Consider the following 10,713-nt stretch of genomic DNA (forward strand, 5'->3'; position numbering starts at 1 on the left):
TGAGCCACTTCCCGAAGCAGTCACGTGGTACAGCCGGGCAGCGAGGCTTCGGACGTCATCGTTTTCGGCTCCTCCCCTAAATGAAGCAAGCCTCGATACGCGCTTTACGGAAACGCCCCCTCCATTACTCGACACACGCCTCGAAGCCTCGGCTCATCACGTAACATCACTAGTGTTCAGCCATGTGAGGATGTTTATCACACTTTGAGTTTACAGCATGAAGTCTAGTTTTGTCCTGTGTCATAAAAAGACGCAGAGGTGTTTGATGAATGGAGAGGAGCTACAGGGAGCAATCACGCTTACTTAGAATACCAACTTCTGGTTTGGACGACTGACAAAAGAGAACCGGAGGGTTTTGTTGGGGTAAAATCCTTGGCAAAAACTTAATCAAAAGGTCAGAAGGTATCATAAATAAAACCTTTTCTCTATTCTCTCATTTTACAAAGTGAAAGAACCAAAGAGACAGTTTGGCAAAGAGTGCCACTGAAAACAAAGCAGTGAGCATCTGTGTGACAAAAGTAACAAAGGCTGTGTTGCAAACACCACCTGGATTGTCTGTTCAGCAAGTTGTGGTTTGGATCAGCAAATAATAGAGAACACTCCAGGGAATCCAGAGGGGGGACATTAAGTTATTTTCTGATTTGGTCCCAAGGTTGCTGACGATCATACAAACTTTACTTGATGTTGTTATCTATTGACCTTACGTATATGCAACTCTGGAAAAAAAACATACTTCCTTTATATTAAAGAAATCCGATCTTAAACAGCTGTAAATTAAAAACATTTCTTACAGATTAATCTCTTTTTTCTTACGAACAATAGCAGATACAAAGAGAGCTCAATCAGCCATCTCTTTTGTGCCATCATTATTTAAACATTTAAAATAAAACATTCCAGAAAAAGATGTAAATGTGTTATTAATGTCAGGTTTAGATCATAAAAGAACAATATTTAATCAGTGCACAGTTAAATAAGTGGTTATTTCATCGCCTTTTGAGGTCTTTAGTAGTTAACTAGTTAGCTCTGGGATCAATCAAATAAAACAAATCCATGCCAAGTTTATCCATGGAAGGGCTTCCTCTAAGAAACCAGCAGTATGCAATGCAATTAATGCATAATGGACCAGCACCAGTGTGCAGCAGGGAGGATGGGAGTGAAAGAGAGAGCAGAACAGCAGCCACAAGTTAAACAGACTGAGGAGAAAATGAAATGCAGAGAACAGAGAGGACTGACAGAAACTCAGGGATCCTCTGAGCCCAGACAGACTGCCTGTGGTGACAGTTTGGTGTTTTGATGTGTGCCAGATGGAGGATTTAATCAGCTATACACTTGAAATCAGGTTGAACATTTGTTTCCAGAAATGAGCTGTAGAATAATCATTAGTGACCTTTTTCACACCAATGACATTTTATATAGCAGTCCACAGGAGATCAGGAGCTCCTGACAGTCTCAAGGCCTCTCAGCATATTAACTGTCTGAGTCCAATTAAGAGTTGTTATGTTATTAACTTCCTTCACTCCATAGCTAAATTTGCCACGCAGTATTTGCTCAGCTTTTTCTGCCTTAATTTTCTGCAGCAGGAGGAGAAGTGTTTTCTCCCCGTAAATATGCGGGTGCGTTGCCAAATACTTCATCTGACGAGAACAAGCTTGTGAGGCTTGAAAAATACCTAAAATTATTAGAAAACATGGGAAAATCTTTTTTTTTTTTCAAAGCTGCAAATAAAAGTTTCAGTTTGGTGTTTTTCAACATCCAGCGTCTTGAAAAGTGCTCTACCTGAATTATCTGGGAAAATTTTTTCTTGTCAGACGATAGATAACTTATACCCTATGTTTTTTGAACAAACAGAAGTGATGAAATGAAAGCAGACAAGCCAATTTGTCTTACTTCCTCGGTTTGCATTAGTACAAGTTCAGCTACATGCTGTCAGACTCCAAGCAGTTTTAAGATGTGAAAACGTATCTCACACAGACAGACTCCTGCTGGGAGTGAGTGGGAGCAGAGGAAGTTTGGATCTGATTTCTCTGACATTCTTCTCAAATGAAGACAGCATGGGTCTGGGCCCGCAGAAAAATCCCTGGAATTACATCTGATCTAATGTCTACTCCTTTCTTGTTTTTTATTGGATACGCCAGGAAGAGGAAATGATGCATGAACACCTGATACCAAGATTATTTCTCTCCGTTGTCTCACATATTCCAAACACAGCTCTAACCCGTCAGAGAGGGCGCCACCTGACAGGAATAATGAAAGATCTGCAGGAAATTAGTACCTCGTGTTTTCAGAGTGACCGTGGCTAACTGTGTAGATTTATTGAAATCTAAAAGTTGCTGATTCAGTTTCAGCTCTCTCCTGCCGCTTGGGCAAGGTACTTTTCTCTACTGAAGGTTGCCTAGTGATCTACGTGTCAGTGTATGGATGTGTGCGTGTTTGTGAGAGTGTATTCAAATATAGCTGCAATGTTCAGCTTCAAAACAGAGCGATGGACAACTTGAAGGAGGAAAAGGAAGGCATTCAGAACAATTCGCAAGTCACCAATCAATAAATGAATCCATCCAGTCAGAAGAAAACCCAGCAAACATGATGCTTTACTGATTTATTAGAATGATAAGAGTACATCAATAAAAACGTCATAAATAAAACACAACTTCACCTTGATCTCCTCACATAAGATCAGATAACGTTTAACTGAGTTATAGAAAAAACTTGCTTTAAAACAGCAGGTGGGACACATCTGATTAGTTCGTCATCATTTGTTTAATCACAGAGGAAACCAAACACAAACGTCTCCCGGAATGTCATTTAGTTTCAGTATAAATATACCTGTTGTGTGGAGACCTCAGAAGTTCATTATCATCATGTAAAATATAAACTAATAATTATTTTGCTCTTACGCAGCTCCTACATTATGTAGAGAGTATCACTTTGAATATAGCACACAGTATACCCACAGAAATCAAACTGTACTTATACATTCAAGTATGATGCAAATTAGCAACTTTAGGTATAATTTGTCATTATAACATTTAGTGTCAGGTATAAATATTATTGCTGCTATTTCCAAACAGTATTAGGAGACTCAATAACATCCAACAGTTTCCTGGTTTCTGGTCCATCATATTATTATCTTATATGCACCTCAGTACTTTAGAACTCCAGCCAGATGTTGTTCACCCTTTGACCGGTAGGTGGCAGCAAAAATATTTCTAATACAATCCTTGCTATGTGTCCAATATGCATCAATAGGCATCTTGGCTGCATTAAAATCAAAAGGTTTGATTGACATGCCACAGCAAAACCAGGAACAGAAATAGAGAAAAAATTAAAATAAGAACCATCAATTCCTGCTAAAATAATGATTTACTTCTTTTTTTTTTTAACAAAATATTCTAGTTGAAGTGGTGACGAAATCACCTCATGATTTAAATTGCAGTTAAGGATGTTTCCAATGGCAAATATTGTGTTTGAATTCAGCTTGTTTACAAAGAACATCAGGGGGAAACTCATAGCTGATTAACGTATCCAAGCCAATAACACACTTTGTTATTGGCTTTGTTCAATAAGCTGCACATTTGAAAGAAAAACATGCCAGTGTAGTGTTAAGTTAAGCTGCACTTCTCAAATCTGGTCTTCTTTGTATTGATCCAAAACATTAAAATAATGTGAGGTTAATGGTATATTAAAACTTTTGCAAGGATCTTTGGTCCAGGAACTGGACTTTGAGTGAAGAAAGTCAGACACACTGACTCAATGTCACAAATAGAAAAAATGTAAGCAGGGATAATATGATGTCTACTCCATGGTATTTAACAAATAAAGAGAAAGGAGCTACATTAACACGTTGATTGATATATTATTTAAACCATCCATCCGTCACCTGACACGTTTATCCCTAGAGGAGTCGCAAGCGGTTCTGGTGCCTTTCTCTAGAGGGCAACGGGTTACACTCTGGACAGGTCACCAGTCCATCGTAGGGCAACACAGTAAATATAAATAAAAACATTGACTTTACATGTATGTGTGTGTTCAAAATACAGCAAGTCAAAATCCAATAAAATATGACCAGAATGATAAAATCTTGTTGTGGAATGACAAAGCCAAACATAAAAAAATAACCCAGTTCTACTGACCCACTCGGTTTGCATCCCACCACCTGGACCGTCCATCTGCACTGACAAGATGGCACCCAGGATGAAACCAATGACTGTGACTATTTCTGACTTAAAAACAGAATATCAACTAGGCTGTCAGAAACATTAAATAAATCTGTCTGCGCACACTCGATGTGCCAACAAAATCCTTCTATTCGTCTGTCCATTCACTTAGGTACGTAACAGATCTACAGACAGTATGTTCTGTTTTCTCCATATTTAAGTTACAAGCCTCGAATCTAACCAAATTCTCCGCCCTGACTAAAACAAAGGCCACGCAGATTTAATTATCACCGGCCCCATCAGAGGAGATAATGATGACTAATAGGCGGCCAGGTGCAGATATCTATCGTATCTGCCCATTGGTGGTTATGGAGATAAAAACAGATTATTATATAATAATGAGTCACTCGTCAGTTTAACAGTGTGGCATCTGTCCATCTGGGTGCGTCTTGTGGACACGAGTCTCCTCGGTGTTTTTGAGAGTGTGTGTCTTTAGTAAAAGTTCCCAAGATATGGTGAAAGGCAGCTTCTTTTCAAAGCACTCATTCAGTACCTTGCATCAAATGAGGATAGAAGTAAATCTATCTTTCCACCATGTTCCTGATAAGGAACATGGCAGCATTGAGGATGCTTTATCAACTGGAGCATGAACCTGATAAGAGTAGCGGTAAACATGGAAGGAGCTAAATCCAAGGTAATCTTTAAAGAAAGTCTGTTCAAAGAAGCATGAATTCATAAAAGGTCATGGTCCTTCTGACAGGACCATGACCTAAACATTTTCAACACTACAATAGTTGTTTTGGTGGAAAAATATTCATAACTCAAGTTACAAGTTATGAATCAAAGTGCAGACCTCATGTGAGAATTTGTGGCAATCCTTGAAAATTGCTCCTACTTGTTGCAGTAACTTCATCTACAGCCAGCTGGATGATGATGAACACTGACTTCTGTTGTCAGATTGTCGCCACTGTTTTACCTTAACGAGCGTAAGGCAGCAATGACAGGATCAAAACAGACTCAAAGCCAGCAGAGCTTGGAATGTATGAAATGGTCTAGTTCAAAAGAAAAGGTTAGTCTGACCAGGAAGAACCTGCCAAGCAGCAAAGTTTTTGAGGTCCTTCATCTTCTACAAAAAGCTCCTGACCTGAGACATGCACCTGCTCATCATCGCAAATTACTGCCAGATTCTGCTGTTCACTATAAGAACTTCAGATTTCTATTTGGAACCCCTGGTCATTTTAAATGCAAACATTTTCTTTGCTTTACTAACAGTGAGGATTTCTTTCACAACACAAAAGGTAACTTTGAAAGAACTGAAGCGAAAAAACGGAGCCTGTGAGCAATATAGAGAAATATCCAACATAGAGAAACCGAATCAGTGCTGTGGGTTCACACATGTGACTGTGATAGTGCATAGTTCTGTTGCGTAGTTCACACACTGAACTACACAAGCTGTTACACGTGAATCAGGGAATGAGGAAGACAGCCTTGAACTCTGCACACTAATGCCATTTTACCGTCTCTTTCGTTCCCCTTCAGCAGTCTTTCAGAGCCAATGAATGGCTGCATTATCCCAACTCAGCTTTCAGGGATGTTTGTGCAAGAGTTGCAGAGGCAGACAAAACGAGTGAGGGGCTAAATGAGAAATAAGTTAATAAGTTTTAAGGTATTCCATAGGAGGGATTCATGAATCCACTCAATAGGTTTGTTAATGGGTATTTTACTGACACCAAAACCGAGTAAAGCATGCAAGGCTCAACACAATGTGCCCATATGATGGGAGTTAAGAGTTACGAGTTCAGAGTATTCATTGTTTTCTTAAGACATCACTTCACTGCCATTAATTTGACAATTCAGACATTTAGATTTGTTTCACAATCCTTTAATACAAGAGTCCTCAGTAGTGTATTTGCTTCAGCAGCTGAAAGAGGTTTCTGGCACGTTCTGCCCGACAGTGAGGGGAATGATGCAGCGGCAGCTCGAAGAAGGAAAACGTGAAGCTTCGAGAGAAGCTGAGCTCGGTGATTGGATTCAGCGGTGGCAGGCGTGGAAGGCGAGGAACCTGGCACTGAGGTATGACCCTGCTTCTCGCCTGCAGCCTTCTGCCCACTCCACCTACACACAAAATACCAGACAACTTAAAAAAAAAACTGTTACATTGATCACATCCTTCTGTTAACATGTCCGAGACACGTCATATTGACCAAAGTACTGAAACCTTTCGTGCTTTCTGGTGAGGCTACAAACGGTTCACCAGAAAGCTGTCCACAAAGTTTTAATTCATCTTAGTCCAAACATACTTTATTGATCCCAAAGGGAAATTAGGGCCTTTGGGGACTCTGTGGAAATATTTGATCAATATTCTTACATGGATCACAGTTTTGTTTTTAAATCCTCCCTAAGGTTCTCCGACAGGCTGATGTAAAGGGTCTTGGGATTTCCTCCATAGTTAACGCACTCATTATGTCCTTAAAGACCTTGCATTGCAAACTGGTGTGCAGTCATGTTGGAATGGGTAGGAAGCATTCCCAAGGTGTTTCCACAGAATCAAGAAAATTCAATCTAACAAAATGTCTCGGTTAGAGGAAGAATCAAGAGCTCCTTTCCTTGGAGCAAAGTCATCGACTTCAACCAGCCCCACCTTTTAAAAAAAACGAAACCTCCACACTCGGCAGAGTGGTAAAAGAAAATGTGGTTCTCCAGGCAACCACCCAACCCAGACCCTGTCCATTGGACATGTGTTGTCCAATGGACATATATTCACTCTTAGAAGTGTTCTTGAGCTAATCTGAAAGCCACATCAAGATTCGAAAGATCTGAGATGCATGTGAGCCACATTGTCCAGACAGCCAATGCAAAATCTGGATTCTACAATTTGTTTCTACTGGATTCTTAAGGACCTCAGATACTCTGATGCATTTCGCTCTCCAGAGGTCAGAGGAAATTGACTCAAAGTAGAAAGATATGTTTTTACAACCTCTTGCAAATACTTGGTGACAGAGTAAACTGCTTGGTGGGAAACTGAGTTTACATCAGACTGTTTCAAAAGTGACATCAAGCTGAAAAGTTTGAGAATCGGTGCAACCCGTCGCAAGGTCACACATTGATTAGACTGTCACTTTGTGCCACAATGTAATGGCTGCCCTAGTGGAGAATAAATGGGGCCAGGTGCCCAACTCACTTATCAAACTTGCCACCATCCATTTGGACTGTGGCAAATGAAGGAATTTGTCACAAGAAATGTATGCAATTAGTACACTTGTCCATGAAATCTCAACTGTCTGCGAACCTCATGGAATAAGCACAGTATCCCAAGTAGTTTAGCAAGATACCAAGAAGTTAAATAAAATATCTTTGAAGATAGGTTTAGCTGGGAATACATCTCACAAATGTTCTTATTATTGTACTTGAGGTTTCCTATCAACCTCTGGTCTTCGCTGAGCTCCGTTGTTTCACAAATGTTTGTAGAGGAAGTCTACAATCCCAGGTGATGGATACAAGTTGCAACGTTTTGGATTGTCTGAATTTAATGAGTCGGCTGTGTCACAAAATACTTTTGGGAATGTGACGTAGACACTTTAATGCTTAAAGGCATATTTTTCTTATCCTTTGCATCAATGAAAAGAAAGGAAATCAGTCATTCTTTAGTAACAGTCTGATATCACACCTGTGTTGTTCCGAGGGACCAACAGGCATGGAGAGGAGATTTCGGAGCTGAAACCTGAACATGAACATTCATCGTTTTCCTCCTCCTCCTCATGAGGAGTGGCAACTGTCGGCTGAGGACCAGGTGGGAGGGATGGGGGTCTTGTTGGTGGAATTGCTGGGGGGGTTATGGTAAAGGAGGATTCGGAGTGAGCAAGGCCACCCCACGGTGTTACGTTGTCTGAGAGGAGGATGCAGGAAGGTCCTGGGTGATGCTGAGAGGAGGATGAAGTCTGGGACTGCCTGTTAGGTTTCTTGCGATTCGTGAGGTGTGGTTGCTGGAGAGCAGTGGAATTGAAGGGAGGTGGACCTGAATACATTTGCAAAAAACACAGAAAAGAATGACATACTTTTAAGATACATCCTTGAAGAAGTTACATGCAAAATGTGCCTTGGTGAGTTATTGTGAGCTATTTCTCTGCATTTCATTTCTGCCAGAGTTTCAGAAGGAATCACAAGAATGTTACATTTAAAATCCATCTCACCACTTTCAAGAAATTACTGTAAAATCAACATCACGCAGTAATTTGTAAATAACAGATGTTGGTGCTGAATATATGATGAGTTATGATCTAAACCCCTAATTAGGTCTGAAATTAAACTTTTCCTTAAAAGAAAGAGTAGACATACTGTATTCACTTTTATGAGACTGTTGTTGTGAGCCTCATATTAGACTGTTAGATTCACAGACTATTCTTGAGCTGAAGATCCTGCTCTGTGTGGAAATCTCAGTATATAAAGCGTTACCTGTTCTGCTCCCAGATGAACCAATGACTGGCACTTCATCACTACAGATGGTGATGATTTCTCAGGCTCTATTCCATAAGTTATTTCTTCTCTCCACACATGTTAGAAGGCTGTAAAAGGACTACACAACACAGCCTTCTCCTAAGCCACAAAACGAAAAACAAACACAAATCCAGGCCTGGGCAAGCATCTTCCTCTGCATCTAGTCCCAAAATGTCTTGTTGATTTTTTTCCCTTTTCCTCTATTTTGATGCGGTTTCCAGAAAAACAACTGGGACTTTCAGCGCAGCAGGAAACTTCTCTACATCGACCTCTCTCTTCTTAACGTCACGTTTATGTTTTCAGGACCTCACCTCCTCACTCTTCTCCCATCCTTTATGTATGATAGAGCAGAGAACAAAGGCCACTGAAGGAAACCGGATCCAAGGAGCTTTCATCAACTTTCTGTTCATGTCCCTCCTCCAGAACCACTTGGCCCCATTTTCTCCGTCACTCAAGCTTCTCCTCGCGTTCTTTCTCCTCTTTCATTCCAAGTGCAGGTTAGTGAGATGGGCACGAGACAAAAAGTAATTTGAGATCAGAATAAAATATTCATATATTCATGAATACCTGCAGCCTGTCTGCTCTAACCTCCATAAAGCCCTCCATGCAGGCATGATAAAGTGGCATGGAAATTGGCACGTAACAGGGCTCCAGTGGTTAAAACTTGTCTTATCAAGAGCAGCCAAATGGATTAAAGGGCATGTACTGTACTGTCACCTTGGTAACTTTTCCTTTTCAATTGTGCTCTGCTTTATAGCTCGCTACATTTCTTTCATTTCAATGTCTAAAACTGAGTAAGAGGTACGGAAAGAAAGTTTAAATGGCAAATAAAAAAAAAGACAGATCACAAAACAGTTGCAAAAACATCCAAAAGATGAAGTGACAGGATGCCAAACCAATACAAAAGAAGCAAAGCAATTTCTCCAGTTTCGGTTTTAGTTCACAAAGTGATAATGTACTTAATGTCCCAAGTGAGGAAGAGGAAGTCAGGAGAAATGTTGTCTGAGGGCAGAGGTCTGGAGACCTAACGAACCAACACCTTTAAAAAAGATTTAAAAGCATTCTGGCCCAGACCCAGTCTGTTGATAATTCAACACACTGTGACAAGAACTGTAGCTTGAAACGCGGCATTCAGATTGGTGTAGTTTCTGCTCCAGTTCTGACTAGCATTGTCGTTCCAGTGTAAAACAGGCATGTGCCAACACAATCCTCCTGACTCTCTATAATAGCCTAACCATAGAATGGTTGTCTACGTTTTGCACATGGTTTAACAACGCTTACAGAAACGAAAACAACATAAACTATATAAATCTGCTTGAGGCAGGTTTTGTCACCATCAGCTCACGCTACACTTGTAACAGATGGAAGAAAAGTAAAAATACTGACATATTGTCAATCTACAACTACAGTCAGACAATCTCTAATTGTTTTCCATGTTCAACCACATAAACTGTAATTCAAAGGAATGAATTAGGATGATCTAATTCATTCCTTTGAAGCGATGGCTGTTTAGGATTTTCATCCTGGTGAATCTTCACAGAGATCGTTGTTGCAGCGTTGTGACTGTTAGAACACTTGTGACTTTTTTATTTGGAAAATTCAGTGGTGCAAAACAAATATATGACAAATTAGTATATTGATGTGTGTAACTAAATTTAGAAGTTAGCAATGCTGTTTTTCATTGGATTTAGTGATTTAGTTAATGATTAACAGAGGGGGACTTTCTCCATGTACTGCCTATTTAGTAGAGCCTGCAAAACCAGTTATGACACCACAAAATATCCACTGTAAAACTGCACTCACACAGAGGTGACGGTTTGAAATTCCTAGCAGATGACTTTAAGTTACCATATGCCTATGTTCACCCTCTTATCGGCGTTTGGCATGGCGCACACGAACAAGGTTCAAGCTGTGTGACGCAGCTACATTTGCATTCTGAGACGCACAGAGACAAGATATATGCAAAAGTCTGATTTTAACAACACAAATTAGAAGAAGGCGATGTTTTGAACTCACACAAACACAGTTTATCTCCTAGTTTGTGTTTTAACTCCTAAAACAAAGA

At 40.1% G+C, this 10,713-nt stretch overlaps 1 long non-coding RNA gene across 1 annotated transcript; it reads right to left on the minus strand.

Moving 5' to 3' along the window:
* Nucleotides 1-2,597: 2,597 nt before the first annotated feature.
* Nucleotides 2,598-8,639, minus strand: LOC122831835. The gene is made up of 3 exons (XR_006370771.1): nucleotides 8,607-8,639; nucleotides 7,822-8,169; nucleotides 2,598-6,269 (listed from the first exon to the last, which is right to left on the minus strand). It is a non-coding gene; the product is annotated as an uncharacterized LOC122831835 (long non-coding RNA).
* Between the last annotated feature and the right edge of the window lie 2,074 nt (nucleotides 8,640-10,713).

The sequence above is a fragment of the Gambusia affinis genome, linkage group LG01 (genome assembly GCF_019740435.1).
Source record: "Gambusia affinis linkage group LG01, SWU_Gaff_1.0, whole genome shotgun sequence".
In the NCBI taxonomy this organism is placed as follows: Eukaryota; Metazoa; Chordata; class Actinopteri; order Cyprinodontiformes; family Poeciliidae; genus Gambusia; species Gambusia affinis.